The 20,440-nt window shown below is 38.2% G+C and overlaps 1 protein-coding gene across 4 annotated transcripts in view; it reads left to right on the top strand.

Annotated features, from left to right (window-relative positions):
* Nucleotides 1-20,440, top strand: part of NLGN1 (neuroligin 1) — a 651,016-nt gene that overhangs the window by 551,570 nt on the left and 79,006 nt on the right. The window lies entirely within an intron of this gene.

Raw genomic sequence — 20,440 nt, 5'->3', positions numbered from 1 at the left:
GCCAGAAGATGGATTACAAAAGAGAAAGTTTGTGCTTCATTTTATAAAGATCTCCAATATTAAACTGATTTTAAATAAATGTCTTTATTAGGGCGATAGTAAAAATACACTTTAATATGCTATAATGGAAAAATGAGATTGCGTTTCTGTCGAAGCAAGTGGCAGTCTTTCCAATCCAATCTCGGGCTCTGAGTCCTCAAATAAATTGTTCTGTAGATGACATAAAGTAAGTGGTTTGGTCCTTTCTACACAGGATTTTTCAGATCAGGCTTTTATGAAGGAATATTACTACAAGGAATTTTACTGAACCAGAAAGTGTAAATGAAGGATAATTGATGAAATGTGTTGAGAAGAGAGCAAAATGTGAAATGCTGCTGAACTAAAATGAACTTTGTTTTGTCTCCAGGGCAGCCATGACTTAATGAAATACAGCTATGAACACAATAAATCAAACTTTGTGCAGAAAGTTGACGATGAAAGCAGTTAAAAAGAGACTGTAACGTCCCCAAAATAGAATATATGTGTGTGCATATGTTTGTGTGTCCTGTATATGTTTGTTATATATGTCATATATCCAAACATAAAATAATATGTTTTTTTTTCATTTTCCCTTCCTAAATACGTCCAATATTTTTGGAATATTTTTGTTCCGCCGTTATTGAGAGATCAAAAGTCTGTCATTTTAACATCAAATAGCATAACTTGGATTTTTTTTTTTATTAAAAAAACTTGCCCTTACTATGTCTTTTCTCAAAGACAAGACATTGGTACTCTAGGTGGAGGCTGTTTATGTTTCTTTCTTTCAAGAGAAGCTTGACAGCTGCTCCCTGGAGAGAAGCTCGGACTCTTTAAATTTTTATTAGGCTCCGGTATTTGAAATTTGGAGAGTAGACATTAGCCTTTGAGGTGCAGTGTTTGATGGTATGAATCTTTTAAGCTGTAGTACTGCAAAAGAAGATTTTAGAGATTTGCTACAGACCATTTATCAGGGGACAATGAAGCATTTGTGAACAATATACAGTGAAAATATGCTTGCAAACTTTTCATTAAACAATATAGGAAAATCTTACTGGTATGTTTTTCAGATTTCAATGATATGTCAAATAACATAGCTACTAAGGATGCAATGGATTCTTTTTTCCCCATTTAGTTCTTATTTTCAGACAAAAGAAATGTCTCCCTGGCTAGAGTTGCTTTATATTATAGAAGTCATATATATGGCATAAATTGCAACAAAAATAAGCAAGAGCATACAAAGTGAATAAGGAAGTATCAAAATCAAAATGAATAAAGAAACCAGGATGGCAAGAACTGGAGTATGTATGTGTTCACTTTTTTTTTTTTTCCTGGTAATGTAAAGAAGACCTTCCAGGGTCTCCAGAGAGCAAAGTAGATCTTAGAGAAATCCCTTTTTATAAGCCTTACAGACAAGAAAGTTATTCCTTTAATTTTTTTGTCCTTACAAGTGTTTCTGTCTTCATTTACAATCTGGCTACAATGCTTTGGAACACCCTTTCCATGACAAAGTAAACCAGCAGGAGGCCAAATTTTGGGCACATGTTGGTTATTTTAAGTAGCATAGCATGGTACACTGGCTCTGAGGGGAAGACCTACCAGCTTTAACCAGTCAAGGCATAAAGAGCAGTGGTAGTAGCTTTGGTGAAAAAAAACCTGTTTTTCTTTAATAATTAGCATCACGCTCTGCTTTGCTTCTGCTCTAAGGCCTGTGTGTCATTATGGCAGCTCAAACTCATTGTTTGCTGGCTTTGACTTCAGGAATCTTTGAAGCCAGTCAGCTGCCTTAATGCTGTAGTAAACCTTTTTAACAGCTATTCCCAGAACAGTTCATTTCTCCAGGAAACCTGTCTAGGAAATATTTCAATCAGGGTTTTTGGACTCCCAGAAACATGTTCATCCCGGTGGCCTGACATCTTAGCTCAGACTGCCATAACCAAATAATCACAGACGGGGTGGGTTAAAGGGTAGATAGTTATTTCTTACAGTTTTCGAGACAGGGAAGTTCAAGATCAAGTTCACAGCCAATTTAGTTCTCTGATGAGGTCCTCTCGCTGGCTTGCAGCTGGCCACCTTCTCACTCTGTCCACAAGTGGAGAGTGGGGAACGGAGAGGGAAAGAGAGCGGGAGAGGGCTTGGGAGGGAGAAAAGAGCTGTCTGGGGTCTCTAAAAAACACTAATCCCATCATGAGGGTCCTACCCCGATGACCTCAGCCTAACCTGATCATCTCCCAAAGGTGCTGTCTCCAAATACCATCACACTGGCGGTGAGGGCTTCAACACATGAATTTGGAGAAATGATGCAATTTAGTCCAGAGCACCCAGGGTTTTCTTTGAGGCTTATTTTGTTGTTTTGTTCTTTTAATGCTCCTAGTTTCCCGAATAAAAATAAGATGATTTAATTTAAATGGGATATTTAGAAACCCCTTTTAGCGCTCGCTTCAGCAGCACATTTACCAAAAATCAGAAACCCTTTTCATTCGGTGACTTTATATAATTACTCCTCTGTCAACAGAGTGAGGTTATCATGTAAAATTATGTTGTGAATTACATAGATTTGGTACCTGTGTATCAAAGATAATTGTCTTAAGAATGATGTTAATTAGGATAGTCTAAATATAAAACCTGAGGGGGTATATCTCACTTAAGGAGGTCCTCATACTTAAGAGGTAAATATAGTTTGCAATAAGCAAATTTGAAAATGTGTGATATGGTAATATTAATGGAGTCTGAGCTTTGCACAAAATACACAATCAATGCCAACATTTAAAACAAAATCATCAAAAATAACATAATTGCAAAGCTAGCTGACCAAGTGAATTATAAACTATATTTTACTGCATTATTTCTTTTTTTTTAATATTACTACATTATTTCTACACTAGAGTACCACTTGAGCGGGGACATAGAAATATCTCACTATTATGTGTAAGGATTCATTTTAAACATATGATTTTAAAAATTAAGCTCTATGTTCTTTAAATAAAATGGAAATGCCCTGTATTTTAATTACAAATTACGTTAACACAGGAACTTAAAAAACACTTGGTGAGAGGTAGACCTGGAGGTGTGTTGGAGAGAAAATGGATATTTTATTTCAAAGCCCATTTGACCACAGTGCTGTGAAGATTTTTAGGTCATTTATATTCAAGGATGCTTCTTGACAAGATGCTTATTAAATGGATGACACAAACACAATGACCAGTGTAACTGGTAACCTTAAAATCCTTTTTCTTTCCTCTTTCACATTGTTGTGTATTAGCATATTAAGAAAAATAAACAATGCACTGCACATTTATACAATATGCATGCGTTTGCTTATCAAAAAGCATAACAAGTAACATTACTAAATATGTTTGATGAAAATTCTTTAAAAATTTCTTTCCTGTCATTAATAGGTTTAGATAATTCAGACATATGTTAAAAAGTATGACTATGCTTTGAGTTTCCCCACAGGCATTAGTTGACATAAGCGCTCTCCCCGTTAAAAAGTAAATAAAAAGAGACAAAATGCATAATGCATTGGTGGCACTCAAAAAATGTTAGATATTCATTGTGAAAGTAGAATAAGCTTTTTAAAAATTGCATGACATATATCTACATATAAAGAGAGATACATATATATCTATATCTATCTATCTATATATATACACACACACTTTTACTTGCACCTTTATACATATTTCTACTTGCATGTTTGTACTGGATGATTGCAAATATCTCCTACCGCTAAGTGATCCTGAGAACTTTTACTCCCAACCCAACCCCCTCCACCTCCTGGAAAGAAATTGCCATGGTCATGATTTCCATCCACCTCTTCAAGCATAAAGAGGAAGCAAAGACCGAGTTCTGAAAGGAGATTAAAGACGGGGGGGGGGGGGGGGGGCAGAGAAGAAATCAATGCTTTTGGAAAAATGTCAGAAATGTTAGTAAATATTTTTTTTTAGATTACACTGAGGTTTTCTTTTTCCTTTCTTCCCCTTACAACATTCTTATTCACTTCTATATAATTTTTTTTTCAAAACTCTTTAGCCTTAATCAACAATCTAAGATTGTAATAGCACTCATCAAAATTGCTTCTTTACCATTGCCCTAAGTAGAACACACATTTTCCGCGCAGGAGTCCCCTATCGTCAGGCTTCTGGAGGATTATAAGTGGGAGAGAATATCTGTGATGAATAAAATGCTATGTCTAAACGGCATTAAGATTAGACAAAGAACAACACTATGTTTTCTATTTACTGACTTTGTTAAGTGCATTTTCTCTCCTCCAATAATAACAAGTATTTTTCTGCTCTTATTTTAAGGGACTAACCAACAGCTTTTCACACATGAGTTTCTCTTGTGCGAAGAAAAAAAAAGTTATTCAAAGATTTTGTGAAGTGATACAATTTAAAGTGGAACTTACATGAGCATGTGTTTATTGGATGCCTACTATGCATCTGGACCTCTAGGTCATTTTTTTAAAAGGTTTTTTTTAATTTATTTATTCATGAGAGACACAGGGAGAGAGGTAGAGACACAGGCAGAGGAACAGGCTCTATGCAGGGAGCCCAATGTGGGACTCGATCGCAGGACCCCGGGATCACAACCTGAGCCAAAGGCAGTTGCTCCACCACTGAGTCACCCAGATGCTCTCGGGACCTCTAGGTTATTGACCTAAAAAAAAAAAAAACCAGCTATTTGTCATCAAAACGTGTTTATTTAGGAATAGCAGAGAATTGCAATTCAGAACAAAATGTGGTGAATTGTAGGCAAGTCCAGAGAACAGAAGAAAGGGGCTTGCTTTTCTGGAGCGAAGGATGAAGCTGGAGGGATTGTTTCAAAGAGTTCAAGGTGGCGAAGACCTCCTATTGGCTAAGTGTGGCAGTTTCTCATTGGATGGACTGTTGCAAGGAGAAATCCTTTCTTCCTCCTTCTGGGGTATATAAAGTAAGATTTCTGCTGCTCAGGGTCTGAGTGATGGCATGTGAGAGCTCTCCCTTCAGGGCTTCCCAATTGTATTCTTAATGAAGCTTCCTTTATTTTTTTCCAAAGTGTATAATATGTGGTGATAAAATATAAGTAGAAACCAAATTCCAAATAGTTTATACATTTGAGAAGGGGGTGGGGACAACATTTAAAATCACATAAACATTAGAGACAATCTAAAGTAGAAAAGCACCAGAAAGTCATTGCAACGTAAAACCTTGCTACTCAAATGGTGGTCTACCCCCTGGAAGCCCTGGGCACTCTTAGATGCTTATTAGAAATGCAAAATCTCAGATTCCATCTCAGATCTATGGAGTCAGAATTTGCATTTTTTGCAAAATCCCCAGGTGATTTATGTGCACATCAGTGTTTGAGAAACACTTAGTAGAACAGTATTTACTTATGTGGGTGTGCATGTATTTTGTAGGGCGAGGAGCTGGGGAGTTGGGAGGGGGATGAGGGGAGCCAGGACGAGATACGTACTATAGTTTGAAAAAGCCGTTAACTAGACGATCATGGATTGCTCAGTACAGACATCAGGCTCATATCTGAGCTCCTGAAAGCCACCTTATAAACCAGCCCTCTTCACTCTTCAGGCCTTTCCCATCACCTTCTATGTTAATCCAGGCCATGGAAACAGGTGCTCATAAATACTAGGTGTCCTCATCTTTTTTTTTTTTTTTTTGGCTTCCCTTTATAAAATCTTGCTTCTGAAGTCTTCACGATATATGTGAAAGCTATATCTTTTTTTTCTGTAGGGTAGAGAATTCTTTACTGAATAACCATTGGGTCGACTCAGGAATAGCCAGGCTGAGATTCATCCAGGATACACTGGGTACCATTGTATCTGTGGTAAAATAGCTCCACTAGCTCCCGGGGAACCGCGCTACCATAGAAGTAAGATGTATTCTTTACCCACGGTTCTCTGGACGCGTGGTGCTCTGAAGCCAGGTATGAAATAAGATATTTGAGAGATTTTTTACTCTTGGTATCTATCCTTATATGATGACTATTAAATTTCAATCTTTTTTTGAAAATTAAATGTCACTCAACCACCAACCAACCAAAAAAATCAATAAAGGGCCAAATCCAAGGAAATAACCATTTGAGGGTGATTTGATCACAAGAAACATTTTCAAACTTCAGCTTTAAATATAAAACAGTGAGGCTTACATTATAGTTACCAAAGGCAACAACTCAACTTTTGTTCTGTTTGTTCTGATTATAAAGACAGGAATGGATAAGAGAGACACCAGCAGGATCTAGTGCAAAGTTAGAGGAGACAGAAAAGAAAAGGGAAAAACAATAAGGAATGGGATTCTCTAAAAGAGGTGGAGAGACAAGAAAATTTACAAAGATTGCACAGAAGAGGAAAAATGTAGAGGCAGCAAGGGACCGTTCCCTAGGCTCTGGGGTTGATGTGTTAATTGACTTAGGCTGCTGGTCTGATTCCACAGTTAACTTGTAGGATAGTCATCAAAGTCAGTGTTCACCTGTTACCCTTATCCTTTGAAACTCCAATGAGCTTTTCTGCAGTTACCCACTAGCCACTACTATTCAACTCTACTTATTATGCTTCCCCTTCAGTAGGCACTTAACAGGATGCCATGACAGCTTCCATGGGGGATTGATTTTATTCTTAGATGCGGCATTACAACCATAGCAATACCATTTCATAAGTACTTGGAATGGGCCAGATGAAATCAATTTCTTACGGGATTTTCTTTGTCATGCAAAACACGTATTGATTTTGTTCCCTTATTTTTTTAGCTTGGAATTTTTCCTTTCACGCAGCTCCAGGATCCCCAGATAGACACACACACACACACACACACAAGCTTTACAAACACAAACCATGACTTTTTTTTTCTTTTTTAATTTGTATTTTAAAATAATTTCAAATGTATAGAAGAGTTCTAAGAATTATAGAAAAAAACTTAAAAAAAAAACTTCATTGAGATTTTCCAGATGTTAATATTTTACCATCTTTGCATTTTCTGTCTTTTTTTTCTCCTGAGCCATTTGTGAGGAAGTTTATAGACCTATAGTTCCTGATTTCCCTTTCTCCTAAATACCCAGATTTCCCCCCACTCAAAAAAAAAGTCATTTTACATTTGACCAAAGTAATCAGTTATTTAAAGACTGCTTCTGCTATTAAAATTGTTTGGAATCCTCCACTACTGAATGTCTTATTTACCATAAAATCAGGGGTTAAAAAACATCTTTATTTTGCATATTTCTTTTCAGGATAGTTTTTTTTCATTTGCTGACATCTCATTTCTGCATATTCATTCTTATAGTTTTGTGAAGTACTTTGGAGGAGATGGCTGCAAAGCATGAAGCTTTCAGGGAACACTTTGCTTTTCCTCCAAATATTTACTCCCACCTCCTTCCTAAATTCCAGACTTGACCCTACACATATTGCCATGCTAAATCACATTCAATCATCCCAGTATAACATACTATACATCTTTAACAATGGTGTCTTGAAGAGCTAAAAATGTTTTATTTTGGTCAGCCAATGTAAAATTCTAAAACAACAATCTTTGCATTTCTAACTTCATTGAAGTCATGGCAACGTGGATATCTACCATGTAAGTTTTTCGTGAGGATTAAATGTGTTAATTGGTGTAAAGCATTTAAAAACAATGTTTCCTAGTAAGTATTGCATAAGAGCAACTATTATTATTTTTATATCCAAAAAATCTTCAAAACCATCTTTCCTTTTTCTGTTTTTTTTTCTGTTATTTTCTTATTATTCTCCATGGTTATATAATATTCTTAACCACATAGATTCAATTTCTTAGAGTGATAATCAACTTTCCCTCCATTCCGCTGCCACCCCAGTTCCTACTCCTACTCCTGGGTGAAAGCATCTGATTGTTTCTGCTTTTGTAATAGCATTTGTTCCCATCATTAATGCTACCTGCCTGGGCCAGGCCTTACCGTATCATGCCTCCCCCATATAGTCTTTCTATACCATATTCTATACACATATATATTCTATCTAGATACTATATTCTATACTAGTTTTTATATTCCCAGGTTAACCCCTGCCTACACTGCTTGGAAACAAGGCATTTTACCTCAGTCCCTTCCTACCCCAATACTCCTGCTGACTATAATCTGGTTCTCTTATTTATCCTTTAAAAGAGAATATTTGTCAATGTACTTTGTAGGGTATAAAGTTCTCTGTGGAATGCTATTGCTATATTTTAATTCCAGAATTATAAATTTCTCTGATTTTTAATCAGTTGCTAGTAAAATATTTTCTTTATTGTTAAATTATAAAAATTCTCTGATTTTTAATCAGTTGCTAGTAAAATATTCTATTTATTGTTATCTATAAAATTCCTTTCTTGAACCAATGTGACAACACTGAAAATTATTGTCCTTAAGGACAATTGTTAACTAAATATCAATTATAATACTTTCTATACATATATAAGCATATGTAATATATAATATATAAGCATATGTTGTATATATAGCTACTTCTATTTTCATGAAGAAAATAGTGATCCATTTTTAAAGTCTGATAATGTAGATTTGTGTTTTATCTTTCCCTTTTTCTACTCAGTTGAGTAAAGCATTGTGAAATCAACTCTGAGTCTGTGATGGAAAACTATATAAATAATATTCAGGCAATGGATCATAGTTTAGAAATGCAATAACAACCCAAAAAATTCAACTGAAAATCACAACTCACTGTCAGAGTTTCCCATGTCAGAAACTAGGATATTTACTCAGGAAGGAAAAGGGTATTTTATTTGGACTTCACAAAGACTTAGATAGTGTCTACATGAAACTTCTAGAGGAATCAAGGAAGAAAAATATTTATTGAGTACCTATTATGTGTTCAATAAATATGTGTGATTATATTGCTTGTGTAAAAAGTCATTTTCGTGTGATTCAAGGGTTTCATCATTGTGAACCTCAGCTTCCATCTGTTTCCACAGAATCAGGAATTCTAGAGTTGGAAGGACCTTACATGGCTGGTCCAAATCTCCCCCCAATACAGGAATCTTCTGTCATTTGATTTAACAAGCACAGATGGTCCCTCAGAAGTCATATAAAAAAAGCAGACCGACCTCCTTCTAGACAACTTATTGTCTTAATCGAGGGACAGTCTGGTCCCCCAGGATCTTGGACCCATGTGTGCTAGCTGTGACTTTATACACTTGACTACTTTGTACCCCTCACTCACAAATACAAATAAGAGTACTCATATTCTCCTTAGGTTCTTTTTGTCCCACTTTCATTGGCTCTACATAGTAAATGTTTCTGTGTCTTACTAACATTAGATGGTTTCCAGACTCTAACATCATTCTTTATTTGTTAAAATGAAACATCCAGAGACACATCAAGTAATCCAGGTATGGATTGAGTTTGATGGGACTATAAAGTCTAGTTAAAGCTGTTGCCATTCACATAAAGCAGTTACTTTAGAGTTTTTCATTCATTAACAAAGTAACTGACAGGATGACCCCTTTAGTCTCAGTAACCGAACCCCCCAAGGGGACAGGAGGATGGGAGGCACGGGGTGACGATACTGGATTTACTAATATAGGAGGAAGGTTGACGTGACCACATTTTTACCCAAGATGGAAAATATTACTAATAGTACCTCTTCCCTGGGCCATGGAATTATAAAAGGATTGTAGTTTCAAAAACAAAACAAAACAAAACAAAACAAAAAACCAGTGACCAATGAAACCATTATTTTTTGCTCTGCTTTTTAAGGTCAACTATATCAACTGGACTATATCCAATTCTGTATTGTACAATTGATTTCTTGAATATATTCAGGGCTTTTTATTTGTTCTGGTAAATTTTACTTTGCAATTTCCTTAAGAAACAATTAGATTAAAAAGAAGAAGAAGAAGAAGAAGAAGAAGAAGAAGAAGAAGAAGAAGAAGAAGAAGAAGGAGGAAAGAAACAGATTGCCCTCAATGGGAGAATGGGTATCGAGACTGACTATGGATTACCACTAAGAAATGGAACAAATTTTAAGCATCCTTGTGGCTATTCTAACATCTTGCGAATATCCAAGCTCTCTCTGAGTTCACATCTAGGATATTATAATGGCCTATAATTCAAGGAAGAGGCATGTAATTAAATAAAGATGAGGGAAAGGAAAGAAAATAGATGACTTTTGATCTGTATTTGCTCTCTACCTGTCACCGGATTAAGGGTATGAATTCGGTTTTTATTGACACTAAGCGGTAGATATATACAGATCTATTCTCCTTGTACACTGCCACGCTGGATTTCAAGTCCAGAGAGGTCGGCTCACGTCTTTTATCCACCATCTCCTAGCCATGCATTATAAGCAACCATTCGGAAACTTCATCTTCAAATGGAGAGCAGATGAGATTAAACTTTCCAAAGAGAATCCTCGCTGATAAGTGCCACCTGTATGAAGCTTTACTAACTACAGGGCATCTCTGTCTGCTAGACTAGAATGTTTTCCAGGTAGGACTGGAAAGAAAAGCATCAACCTTATGCAGATTAGAAAGTTATCATTTTTTTTTTCTTTTCTCTCCTTTTGTGAACTCATCATTCACTGTCACCCTTCACCATCATTCACGTGGACTTTCCTAAACCCTATCTCTCCGATCAAACTTGTGCTGTTTCCTTAAAATATGCAAAGTAAATTCCATCTGGGTCAGAAAGTAGAGAACTTTTCTCTTTCCTCTTCTGTGACACCTTAAAATTTGTTGAATTAGTCCATCAACATTTCTCACTTCCTCCAACCTTTAATACCATCCTTAAAATGGGGGGAAAAATATATATATACACAGCTTTACCTGGAATTCTTAGTTCTTTCAAAGCTACTTTGCTTTTGGGCCCCAGTAATGGTGCATTACAGAGCAGAGTGGCACACGATGATCCACTGCTGTAACCCATCAGCAGGGCTCCCCGGGCCCCATGATGGATTATTGTATTACATCACCAGCCCAGGGGCTGACAGGAAAGAAAGTGCTTCAAACAGACCTCTTTCATAAATTGTTGTAGTTCTAATGAAAGAAAAAAAAAAAGGTTTGAAAGGGAATGGATGAGTAGGAAAACTCACTATACCTTTCAGCTATATATTGAATTATATACATGAGAGAGCAAGCAGCAACTTTTCTTGCTTCATAAGATGGAATTTTCTTTTTGTTTCAAAAGGCTGGTGTCAGGTAATGTACATAGCAGTGACTGCAGTGTTGGGCAATATCCTAAAGGGACATTTGGATCGATCATCTGAATTAGAGAAAAGATTTAAGTAGTACCAGTAAAAATGTTATACTATGTGCATTTTGGTTCCTCAGTAATGTAGTCTGTTGCTCTAGGAACTCAAATGTTTAATGAATTACGTGTTGCAATCCGTATCCTTGTCGGATGGCCAAAGTATCTCTGAACTTGAACGTACCTACCTACACATTTATTTACGTATTCACCTACATGACACATGGGAAACAAAAACTTTCATTCTTATTAAAGGAATACCAGTCGTGAACTCCGTTAGCTGTTTACTCAATACTTGATATTTAGTAGGGTTTTAATAAGTTTGCAGAAAGAATAGACAGGCAAATACATGACCAAACTTCTAAGGTCACATCTCTCTTTTTTAAAAATATCAAAAAACAAACAAACCAAAAGTTCAGTTTGAAATGTATAGAAATACCATGTTTTTGTGAGTAATAAAATAAGTCAAGTATATTTGCCAACAAATTAAATGCATGTCTTATGCAACTCTGAAAAATAATTTAAAATCAGGTGTCACTGTTGGTAATCATCAGAGAGTTGTGTGGAAAACATGGGCTTTGAAAGACTTACTATATATTTTAATTTGCCTACACTGTTCTTTTTTGCTGCTGAATTAGAAAGCATCATGAACAAAATGAATTTGAGGCTACAACCTGCTGTATCTATTATCCTGACTATGCTCCTGCTGTTATCATTTTTCAATGGTAGGATTTGCCATTCAAAAATAAATAGTGGCGCACTATGTTATGGGCAAAGAGAACCCTGATCTAGAATATGAGCTTTTAAACTAGTTTCTATCCTTTTCTAATAACTCACTTAGTGTTTTAGAAAGGTGTTTTATGTTGAAAAATTAAATATTAAAGTCTTTAATTTCCTTGTGAGGCCACTAATAAAATTGGGTAAAATGAGTTCATAAGCATTTTCATGGAGCTCTCGTAATACCAGCACACAAATCATACTTCGGGACTTTGAATTTTTAGATATTACTTTACTCCCAGATTGTGAAACATTTAGTCACATTAGTTAAGGTCTTCAACAGTCCCAAGACTCTCTCCTTCTCACTGGTTTTCCCACCGCTTGATCGGAGTTTTGTGACCTTGAGAAGCTCATATTTCACATATAACTCGATCTTTTTTATCTCCCCTCAAGTTTTAATTTTTCTGCCAAGCTCATTGTTCTGCTTAATATAATAACCTTTCCCCAATTTCCTTGCTAAGCCCCAAATTCCAATGTAATCTTTAGATAGGATTTAAACTCAGATCCTTGAATCATTGGATGCTTAGTTTTTCCCAAAGCCTTCTCTATCATGCTAAATATATTTTATGAAGTTCTCCCCACCTTTAAAAACTACCCCCCCACACACACACAAATACTTTAATGGCATGGATTTTTGCATGGAAAGTTATCATAAAATTTCACTCCCAGAACCCTGTGGCATCTATTCACCCCTTCACCTCACATGTGCAGAGGGCTTTAGCATTTATGAAGTGTCCCAATATTTAATTATTTTAAAAGATTTGTGAGGTACCACACATATTTCCCACCATTTTCAGAGTGAGGGAAACAAGACTCAAAGGAGAACGAATAGGGGCACCTGGGTGGCTCAGTGACTGAGCAGACGCTCAGGTCATGACCCAGGGGTCCTGGGACCAAGTCCTGCATCGGGCTCCCCGCAGGAGCCTGCATCTCCCTCTGCCTGTGTCTCTGCCTCTCTCTCTACGTCTCTAATGAATAAGTAAATGATTTTTTTTTAAAAAAAAAGGTTGAATATTTGCCCAACATAATCCTGGTGAAGAGCCCCAGCAATCCTGGGTGGCTGCATGTTAGAGATAGCTCAGGGCCGTCAACTCAGTCGCGGCCACCACCCATGTGATTGCCACTGAGAGTGTTTTTGGGATTATTACTCTTCTCCCACCCATGGTGAAAATATTAAAGTTGTTCTTCCCTTCATCCACTGAGCATATGTTTTCCATATTAAATCCACATCCACTAGCAGTTCAAAGAATACATTATTAGGAGGATTTTTGGACTTGCCATCCATCCATCCACAAGTTGCTTTCAGGCCAGATTTCTGGTTCTGATATCAGGTGTTTTGAATAATATATTTTACTGTAGAGTTTACAAGTCACGTTGGGAGATGGGAACATACCATTGAATATTTTTTAGTGCAAAATGATCTTCACGTTTTACCTTAGAGCATCCCACAGAGCCTCATTTAATATATTTCTATCAATTAAATATAGGAAATGGTCAAATAAGAATCTCCCTAATTCCATTATGTACACAAACACTCAGGACTTTTACGATAAAAATCTTCCAAAAATATTTAAAAGTTTATTGTCTTTTGTCACCTCTAGCTATGCATAGATATAAATGAAATAAATCACCAGTGGCATTTTAAAAGTTCCTACCCTAAGGTATAGAACAACAGAAATTTGCATTTACAGTAAATAGCTTTTCTGTGGGCCAGATGTAAGATTCCTTTTTTTCTACTGAGTGTTCTTGCCTCCCTGGGAAGGAGAGAACCAGAACGGCTTAGTACTCTGATTTTTTTTTAGAAGGATTATAAATTGTTCTGTGTGTTCAAGTGTAGAACAGTGAAGAAACAGTGAATAACTACAGATTGCTGTCCAAAAAGAAAAGGACAGAGGCCAGTAATACCATTTTAATTAGACCTAAAGATCAAAAGCATCTATCTTTAAATGCAAATGTGTGCATGCAATCATACTGTCACTCACAGACACTCACGGTTAATATAATTTGGCCATAATTTAGACATATTACACTCGGACAGAAAAGAGAGTTCCTAGTCATGTGTGACTCGCCTGAGCTGAAAGTTGCCTTAGTTTTGGTAACTCCAAGAATTAACCCATGCATGCTGCTAATTGGGAGGTGCTGGATTTTATAGAACACACAGAATCGTTATCTGGTCAAAGCCTAGAGTAAGATTTTTTATAATCTGACAAGCTACAAATATTTAACATAAAGTGATGCTCTTTAGAACATCAGAGTTAATCTAGAAAATATGCTGTTATAATTTAATTGTGCCCCTGTCTATGTAAGACACTAAAAATTTGGAAACTATTTCAGAATTTCTGGCTGTATGGACACTTTGCTTCAGTAACAAACAATTCCTTATCAAAATCTTCATTAAAAATTTAGAAAGAAATATGTCGGCCCATTATTTTCCTCCAACTGAAGTTACTATATGTTATTTTTCACCTTCTTTTTCACATTTCCTTTCTCCCAAATTTCCTATATTGAGTACCTATTTTATGTTTTTTTGTTTGTTTGTTTCAAAAAGCTACTTTAGGGAGCTCCTGGGTGGCTCAGTGGTTGAGCATCTGCCCCTAGCTCAGGGCGGAGTCCCAGGATGGAGCCCTGCCTCGGGGTCCCCGTGGGGAGCCTGCTTCTCCCTCTGCCTATGGCCCTGCCTCTCTCTCTCTCTCTCTGTCTCTGGTGAATAAATAAAATAAAATCTTTAAAAATAAATAAATAATCAATTAACTAAAAACTACCTTAGGAAATCATTCAGCAGAGTACCAAATTTTAATAATTACTGAAAAACCTAACATCAGTTAGTATTGCAATTAAACATCATGCTCATATTTTGGGTGATTGATCCCTTTGTTTGCCATCTCCATTACTGGGTTGACATATATATCACGTATGATAAATATGAAGAAATCACTAATGAAAGTCAGTGTCTTCAGCAAAGGAGAACATTACTGAAGTTCATGGAAGACAGTTCTTTTCATTTTTAGGAGGAATACTCATTTGGATACTAAGTAAAAGATGGTTCCTTGACGATCAAGTCTCAATATAAAGAAAAATGTAAGATTTTTAAATTCAACTATACCTGCCTATAGTCAAAATATAATCATTTACTCATGATGTCTCACTGGGTCATCTTCTCAAGAAATAGGAGTAGTCCCAAGAATGGACACAGAAGCATAGTCACAATTCATAAATTTTTTATTTATTCTTCATGTTGGAATCGGTCCTTGACCATGATGTGCAGACAGCCCAGACAACGGTGCTGCTCGGTGAAGCGTCTGGCTCACCATGAGAACAGAGGAGCCGGAGGTGGTGGGGGTCGGACCCGGGATGGACTGTTCCTTCCACCAGTCACCAGTCACTAACTTCATGAATTTAATCTCGCTTTACCTATATTTTTCAATAGAGCAAACCCAAACCTCCTCTCAGTTTTCTCATCTGTAAGATGGGAAGCAGGTGGGCAAGTGCTTCCTAGCGCCTGGCACGGTAGAAAGTTCATAATAAGGATGAACAACGGTGATAGTCATCCTTCGTGATCTCTACCCGTCATCGTCATTGTCAAAGACGACTCATTCACTCCACGTGACCCACTCACACATGGTCTCTAAACAGGCGGTGCATTACCTGCTTCATATTTGCCACATAAAAGGCCGCCTCTGCACCTCCAGGATGCAGTGGAGAGGAGAGCAAACTAGCTAATCTCGGGCAAAAGTTTTCTGCCTTGATTTATTCAGATAACTGACCCCTGAAGTATGCTTGAATTATAGTTATAATTTTCTCCATTCTCCACACAGTGTGTGTAGTCAGCCTAGGTGTTATTCAATAGACCTGTTCCAACATCTCCTGTGATTGATTTATTTAGAAATACCTCCAGGCCAAAATGAGAATGAAAATAAATGGAACAGATGAAAGCGCCCTGCTGCAAGCAAGAGCTACAAATTGAGGTTAAGAGTAATTGCTTTGGCATAATTGTTATTTGTAATCTTAGAACAAATGCAAATCTCCCATTAGGAGCAGTAAATCTGGTGCTTAAAGTAGAAGATGAGTATTTCACTTGCCCGGCCATGGGGAGCCCGAGCTGAATGCTAAATGCAGTGACATAAAGAGTCCCTCGGGGCTTTCGTTTTGACTAACAGCGCAGGGGAAGTGGTGGACACAGGAGCACCTCGGAAATGAGTCTCAAGACATGATTTATTCGCTCTACGTGTTTTCTTTTTCTAGGCTACTTGATAAAAACTTCATCTTTGCATTTACAAACTCTGTGCGCGCTCCCTTTCATAAATACTTTGTGTTTATACTGAGTCTGGCTTGCAGAAAGCCCGATGTGCCCTTTATGGTTATTAGTCTTCCCACCTTCATCACTGAACTGGGCAATAAGGTGAAGTCATTATCTTTATTTTAAAGAGATGAGAAGTACAGAGAGGCTCAGTGACTTTCCCAAGGTTATAAAACCATTCTGTGATATATCCGGGAAGACGATAAAGAATATATAATTCAAACTCATTTTACCTACCACATCATTGTTTTGTTGATTATTTTTGAAGTCAGTAGGTTATTAACGCCCCCGGAGGCTACGACCATCAGAGTGATAAATCAAGGGTTCTCGTTGGATTCCTCAAATAGCCAATCGTCGGGCCAACGTTATGACATAAGAAACAGCATATTTATTTTGAAATGAATTGTTTGCCTCACCAGAAACATTTTCAACCTTAGTTAAAGCCTAGATAGGATTAAATTGACTTCTTGGTTAGGAGCAGGTCACCTCGGGTCTTTTTTAATTCTGGAGACAAAATGAGATCCCAAGGTCCATGAGTATCGGCAAGAATATTGAGAGAAATGAGAAGTTGCAGGGGAAAAATAGGTAAAACGGGATGTGTGCATGGAGAAAGCGATGCACTCGGGGGGGGGGGGGGGAATACAGTGTAGTGTTGCAATAGAATATCGAGAGACATCGGTATTCAGGCTCTGATGTCCACCTCCCGGGGTCAAGTATCAAGCGGACGTTTCTAGTGTCCCTGACAGAGATTATGCTGCCTTAGTATTATATGTTAGATGTTGGCAGGAAGAAGGGTTAGTACGGTATAAATGTATTTTTAGCTTACAGCTTTTATTCCGTATATTTTTAAAGAATACCGGGTCAACCCTGGGCAGGAAGGGGGACATGTCCAGGCATATGGTCCATTGCCAAGCCAGAGTCGTGCATCCTGCTTTAGACCAATGAGTGTATTTGAACTCTTGAGACGTTGAACATTTCTGGAGGTTATTACCCTCAAACTGCTATCCAAAGGGGATCGCTCCTTTCTAATAGGCCCTTAAGAGCTAAGAATAGTTTTATTTATTATTTATTAATTAATTAATTAATTTATTTATTTATTTTTTTTTTTAAGAATAGAGTCTTAATTTGGAAATCCGTCTCTAAGGAGCCACGTCCACAAAGCCACCCTCCACTACACTTGCTTGAACTTGTGACCTCCTTCCGTAGAACCCACGTAGTGACGGCTTTGATCTGTGCTCATAGTTAATCATGTATGGTGCCCAGGATTTGGGGGGGGGGGGAATGTTCTTTCCAAAAACAGAGACAGAATTATAGCAATATAATCCCAAGCTGATTCAGTGAGACCATCTATTTTTCTTTAATAAAATGGAATAAAGGGGCTGTCAAACCCTATTTATGCCCCCTGCTGCCATTGCTATAGGAGAAGAAACGCAGCCCCTTCTTTCAATTGAGTAGGGAGGCAGAGGAGTCACGGAAGAGCCAGAGATGAAAGAAAAATTAAACATGATGCAAAAATGAGAGCGCCTGTTAGCACACGTTGGGGAGAGGAGGGCAAAATCGCAAGGACACCGTGTCACCGCCAATCCTTCTGTCACAGCAAGAGCCTGCGGCCACTGAGAGAGTCGGTGGCTTTATCACTCCTTCCTCTTCCCTGTTGTCCAAGTTCAGTGGGAAACTGGCCGAGCTGAGTGATGGCATCGAGCTAACAAAGAAAATTAGCAAAGTGCCGATTTATTTTTGAGCTGTTCGTAGAGTGTCATGCAATTATGGCCAAAGCAGAGCTGGAGTCCAGAGATATTTTGCAGGTTTTAGTGAGAGGTCGCAGATGGCTAGTCCTCACCTCCTCCCCCTCGAAGCCCAGTACTACGTTACGAATGATTTATACATCTGAAGCAAATTTGGGGAAAAGACCTACTTCTGATTTTCTTCTTAAAAGGATGGTAACCCTCACCTTCATCCCCAATCGCGCACCGAGGTCAGCCACTTAAAATGCGGTTGATTTGAGATCACTCTTTGGAGGCCTCCTCTCTACCAAGCATGATGTCCCTAACTGAGATATTTATGAAGATGCGCAAGATCATATTCTTGACTTCCTGGAGATCACAAGCAGGGGGAAGCCTCAGACTTTAAGGAAGCTAAAGGGCAGTCCCTGAAGAATGAGGGAGAAAAACTTGGGAACTGTAGGAAAGGGAGAGAGAATATGGGTCAGCTTCTTTCAAAACAAAACAACAAAACAAAACGAGATATCTAAATGGATTTTGAAAGATCAGCAGGATTCTAACAAGTGATTGGAGTGCAGAGAAAACAGATTTATATTTGATTTATTTCATCGCCGACAAGGAACGAGGCTAACACCAAGTTGCTGTGGTTTCCTTGCAAGAGACACGGTTTGCCAGAAATCACTGTGTACCTTGATCTGCAATAACCAGATCGGTGACAACTTTATAACATCATTTACCTGAATTTTTCAACAGAGCAAGCCTCCTGTTGGCACAGCCTGCTGCTGCTGCTGCGTGGAACGGTAGAAGTTTCCCGAATAAACCATCCACGCTCTCGCTCCCAGGCCTTCCCCTCCTCGGTTTCCTTTGTGCATGAAAGCTGCCCCCCCCATCTCTTTTTCCCCCCCAGAGTATTTGCATATATTCCTGGCTATTGGTTAGGTTCAAGGGGTCCTTGTGGGAGTCCCTTCTTCTAAGAGGCGTTTTCTGAGACCATCCACCCCAAATCTAGGTTACGACTCCCCCTCCGGGCCACGTAGCCCCTGGCTCCTCCCTTTATCACAGCTCTTCCTTCATGCCCTCCTAGATGCCAGTTTGTTTTTCTATCTCTTCCATTAGACAGTAAATTCCTTGAGGTCAAAGAACAAATAATATCAGATGAGCCTTTTTATCTATGACACCTGGGAGAGAGCCTGCCCTAGAGAAGGTACCAACTCAGAAAATGTTTATTGACCAAAGGAAAAAAAATATATAGACTGATGTAGGAAAAAAAAAAATGTCTGGATACAATTGGAATCCTAGCCAGGCTTCAGCTGGCCAGTAAAATCAGTAGGTGATGTCCTCACCTCACCCACACATCCTATACTTCCTCTCACCTTCACTTTTTATATTTGTAATTATCAAACCGACCGATCTTTCTTTCTATATATTTCTTTTCCATTGCCACTTCTTTTTTTTTTTTAATCTCTACCATCATTGCCGTAATGCAGCACTTCATTTGTCACCTAGACAATATTGCAATAATCTCTTAACTGGTCTCCCAGTTGCAATAAATGTCTATTAAAGTGAAATGGTTGAATCATTTAAAGTAAGATCCTTGTTTTGAAAATAAATCAACTAGGAAGTACCTGCTGCCCACCTGCAGGATACGCTATTATGCGCTTTGAGGGAGTCAAAAGACGCAGAGCATAGAAACTACCACTCTACCCCCCCCCCAAAAAAAAAATCTGTGTGGGCATAGAGAACTGAGAAACGTGCTCCTCATATGCATCATGCATACGAATCACCTAGAGACCTCACTAAGATCCTGACTCAGACGCCTGAGATTTTGCATCTCTAACAGGTTCCTAAGTGACGCAGGTGCTGCTGGCCCACAAACCATCCTCTGAATAGGAAGAAATTAAACCCATTCAGTGCCTTAGAGGGCTTCATCGTGAAGCTTGTAAGGGCAGGCAGGCTTCACGGAGGCAGTAGGACATTTGATGAAAGCCTGCCCACGTCGAGGGAAGAATGTAAGCTGAGAAGATGGAGGTCCATGCCCTAATCCTATAAGGTTTGCTTCACTTCCATCTCCTCCCCAAGACTTCCTGAATCTCCTTGGCACAGTCACACTGCTGCTCCTCTCCCCAACCCCTTTCTCACCTGTCCTCTAAGGTACACTCAGAAAGATCTTTCTAAAATACAAATCTGGGGCGGCTCAATGGGTTAAGCCTCTGCCTTGGGCTCAGGTCATGATCCCAAGGTCCTTGGGCCCCCCGATCAGCGGGGAGACTGCTTCTCCCTCTCTCTCTGCCCACCCCCTGCTCATGCCCTCTCTCTCAAATAAATAAATACAATCTCTTTTTTTTTTTATTAAAAATAAATAAATAAAATAAAATACAGATATGACTTTACCACTCCTGGGTGGAAAGCCCATCAGTGTCTCTCCATC

This window comes from Vulpes lagopus, chromosome 17 (genome assembly GCF_018345385.1).
Source record: "Vulpes lagopus strain Blue_001 chromosome 17, ASM1834538v1, whole genome shotgun sequence".
Lineage (NCBI taxonomy): Eukaryota > Metazoa > Chordata > Mammalia > Carnivora > Canidae > Vulpes > Vulpes lagopus.
The sequence above is the reverse complement of the archived record's forward strand: the minus strand, read 5'-3'. Positions and strand labels throughout refer to the sequence as shown.